Below are 3,878 nucleotides of genomic sequence, written 5' to 3'. Positions count from 1 at the left end.
TCAATCTTGAAGATGTACCTGAAAATAAAAATTATTGATATAATAAATGACTATTGTGAAAAAAAAAAATATCACCAATTATCTAAAACATATTTGAAAAATATATTAAGTATAAACAAACAACCAAGAAAATGTATAATGAGTATAATAAGATAAAACTTTAGTAATTAGATATGACAATGATTGGTATCTAAGTAGAAGTTTGAACTAAACTTACAAAACTTGGACTTGAACTCATATCTTCTTAAAAGGGAAAATCACCTTCTATGTTAATCTTGAAGATGTATCTCTGAAAATAAAAATTTTTGGTATGACAAAGAGGTAAGATATTCATGAAAAAGAAAAGAGAGAATGTCACTAAATATTTAAAGTATATTTGAAAAGTATATTAAGTATAATAAAACAACTAAGAAAACATATAATGAGTAATAATAGAATAAAACATTAGCAATTAGATAAAACAATGATTAATATATAAAGTTCTAAACTTACATAAACTTGAACTTCCACTTTTGCACAAAAAATCATCTTATATGTCAACCTTTAGGTTGAAGCCTTCATGTCTATATATTGATAAAAAAAAATCCAATTAGTAATTGCACATAAATATGCCATGAATAAAACAATTAATAAGATTACAACTGAGGATAAATTTTGAAAAATTTCTTTAAAAACAACATTGATAGTTGTTTTTAAAGGTTTTCCCTCTTTATCATGGATTAAAATTTTCAGACCTTACTTGCTTTGCACTCTAGAAAATGTCACATATAGTTGTCCATGACTGAATACAGGTTTAGGCAAGTATAATCCTATTGCTTTAAGTGATTGTCCTTGAGACTTATTAATAGTCATAGCATATGAAACAATTATAGGAAATTGCCTTCTAATAAGCTTGAAAGGCCAAGGTGACTGGGAGGGAGACAATGACATTCGTGGAATGTAAATTAAATTTCCAATATTCTTCCCAGAAATGATTTTTGCTTCAATAACATGATTTGCAAGCCTTGTGACTATTAGTCTAGTTCCATTACAGAGTCCTTCTGATTGATCTAAATTCCTCAATAACATAATTGGAGTTCCACTCTTTAATTTGATGTTATGATTTGGAAGACCAGATGTCTTTAACTTGTTAAGGAATTCTGGAGTAATTGTCTCTAGTGGGGAGTTATCAACTATATCAGACATATCAACTGAGTCAGAGCTTAAGTACTCCTTCTCATCACTAGGAATTAATGAAAGAATGTAATCATTAATCTCATCAATAGTCTCAATATTTGATGCCAATATAGATCTTGACTCTAGAAACTTCTCATTTTTAAAATTCTCAACTATGTTTGGATATGTAGACTGAACAATTGCTTGAATAGGATCAATGAAATTAGTGATGAGAAATTCATCAGGAATGTGTATCTCTACATAGCCATCATTTGGATCAGATAGATTTCCATCTCCTATAAACAATAACCATTCTGCAAATTGTGTAAGGTCCTTTAGATTTGAGTTACTGGCATGACTTTGAAGTCTCACGTTTTTTGTCAGTTTCAATACTTGACAATATTGCCAAAGATAAGAGGAATTGATAGAAGCATTAACAATATCATATCTACTACCCCTTGGAATGACTGGCATAATTTGTCTAAAGTCACCTCCAAATACCACAACCTTGCCACCAAATGGACTTTGTGCATGATTTGATGAACTCATGATATCTCTAAGACTTTTGTCTAGTGCCTCAAAGCAAAACTTATGTGTCATTGGAGCTTCATCCCAAATAATAAGTTTGCTAACTTTTAGGAGCTCTGCTAATTCACTACCTCGATTAACGTTGCAAGTTGAGTTTTGCAAAGTAGGAACAGGGATTGCAAACTTTGAGTGAGCAGTTCTCCCTCCTGGTAATAACAAAGATGCTATGCCACTTGATGCTACGGTTAAAACAATATCACCTTTTGAGCGCAATGCAGAGGCTAGTGTCTTCCACACAAAAGTTTTTCCGGTTCCTCCATAGCCATAAAGAAAAAAGAGGCCTCCACTTTGTAAGTTAACAACATTCATAATTATATCAAATGCACACTTTTGTTCATCTGCAAAAAAAATAAAATATAAATGAGCAAAATTTAAATATTTCTGTTAGTATTAATTCATTAGTTAAATATTACTTTACATATGTAACGATTATAAAGTAAAGTATAACCTGTAAGAGAAGTTAATAAACATCGAAATTCATCTGTTAATTGTTCTTTGTTGTAATCTCTTTCAGCATGGATTAATTTATTTCCAACTTTAGTTCTCACAACATCTTTTGGTAGTGGCATTGGAGGATAATCTCTTAAACTTTTTCTATTAAGTTGCAATAGATCCTCAATTTGCAATAGGGCTAAGTTTTGTAATTCATCATCATTTAGCTGCAAGTCTATGATTTAGATTCATCAATAAGATTAACATTCTAATCCCAAAGTTAGAATAATTAAGCAATTTGCTACATTAAAGTAAGATTATTGAAAAGATGTGTACCTTGATTTCCTGTTAATCTTCTTTGATAATGTAAAATATCATCCACTAAGCAAGGCCATGTATGTTCCCAAACATGCTCAGGTTTATTAATACTATTAGAAATCAACATTGTGACAAATAATTTTCTAAGTTAGTGACCAGATCCCCACTTGCTAGCTTCTTTGATAGCTTCAATGTACTCTGTATCATCATGAAGAAATCCCATTGCAAAGCAAGCTTCTCGAAAGGTAGGATATTCAATTCCAGAAATAGTTCTAATTTCTTTGTAGCTACATGGTCCTTTAACTACAGCCAACATCATTCTTAAGTAAAACAATTCACCAGCACTTGGTGGGATCCAATTTAGTCTTCCAATAGTGTAGCCTTGCTTCCTTGGTTGCCAACATCTATTCTTAGAAACATAAACAAACTTTGTCACAAACTCTGTATATGTAAGATTTTTTCCTTCATTGTAGATTTCATTTGCTTGCATCCATGATGTAAACATTGATTCCTTTACACTTAGTTTAGAAAGCAATGAATCCATGTCCTCTTCATCATTGAAAAACACAGATTGCTCATTTGGTAGATGAAAATACAATCTTTCAACTACTGGTGTCCTTCCATGAATTGGAAAAGAAAAAATTCTCCAACAGGCTTCACATGGAGAAACATACCTACAATCGAGATAATGTTTTACCTCATCAATGTTTTGAATTTTTAAGTCACCTTCAACTTTTGGGGAAACAATAGCAGCTGTTATCCTGTCATATCCCTTGTTAATATACTTAAATAAGTATTTTATTGACATGCTTTGGTTGCACCATTCAACATTAATATGCGCTCTGTACTTAAGTAACAACTTTGCATTATAAGGGACAACAAAACGGTTGTCAAGAAATGTACCATTTTTCTCTATGATATTTTCATCATTTCTCCTCCTATACAAAGGATATCCATCTTGATCAACAATTATCGTTGCTTGAAAGTTTTTTGGAAAAAATTTAGAACATCGACCATTTTTCATGCATGGTGAAGCCCTATTATTTAATCCACATGGTCCATGCATCATATGATTCTTCACACACTCATATAATAATGGATCCTTTTGTTGGTCTGGTATCTCTGCTGAGATTATTTTATTGATATCTTCAGGGCTAGGATACTTACTTGAAGGATGTAAGAATAAAAGTATGTGAGCATTTGTTATGACTTTGGCAAGTGTACCAAGTCGCGCAAGTAGTAACCGGTAAGACCGGGATATCGTTTCCCAAGAGACTCGTGTATACTAAATATTTGCGAAATTAGTGACTAATTTAAACTAACGAATAAATCCATATTTTGAGTTTCAACGTATGAAGTTAAACTTTGCATAAATAATTAAAATT

At 31.4% G+C, this 3,878-nt stretch overlaps 1 pseudogene; it reads right to left on the bottom strand.

Annotated features, from left to right (window-relative positions):
* On the bottom strand, positions 1–3,037 carry LOC114175477 (annotated as a pseudogene).
* Positions 3,038–3,878: the final 841 nt, after the last annotated feature.

Source organism: Vigna unguiculata, chromosome 3 (assembly GCF_004118075.2).
Source record: "Vigna unguiculata cultivar IT97K-499-35 chromosome 3, ASM411807v1, whole genome shotgun sequence".
NCBI lineage: Eukaryota > Viridiplantae > Streptophyta > Magnoliopsida > Fabales > Fabaceae > Vigna > Vigna unguiculata.
Note: the sequence above shows the minus strand (reverse complement) of the source record. Positions and strands in the feature narration are given on the sequence as shown.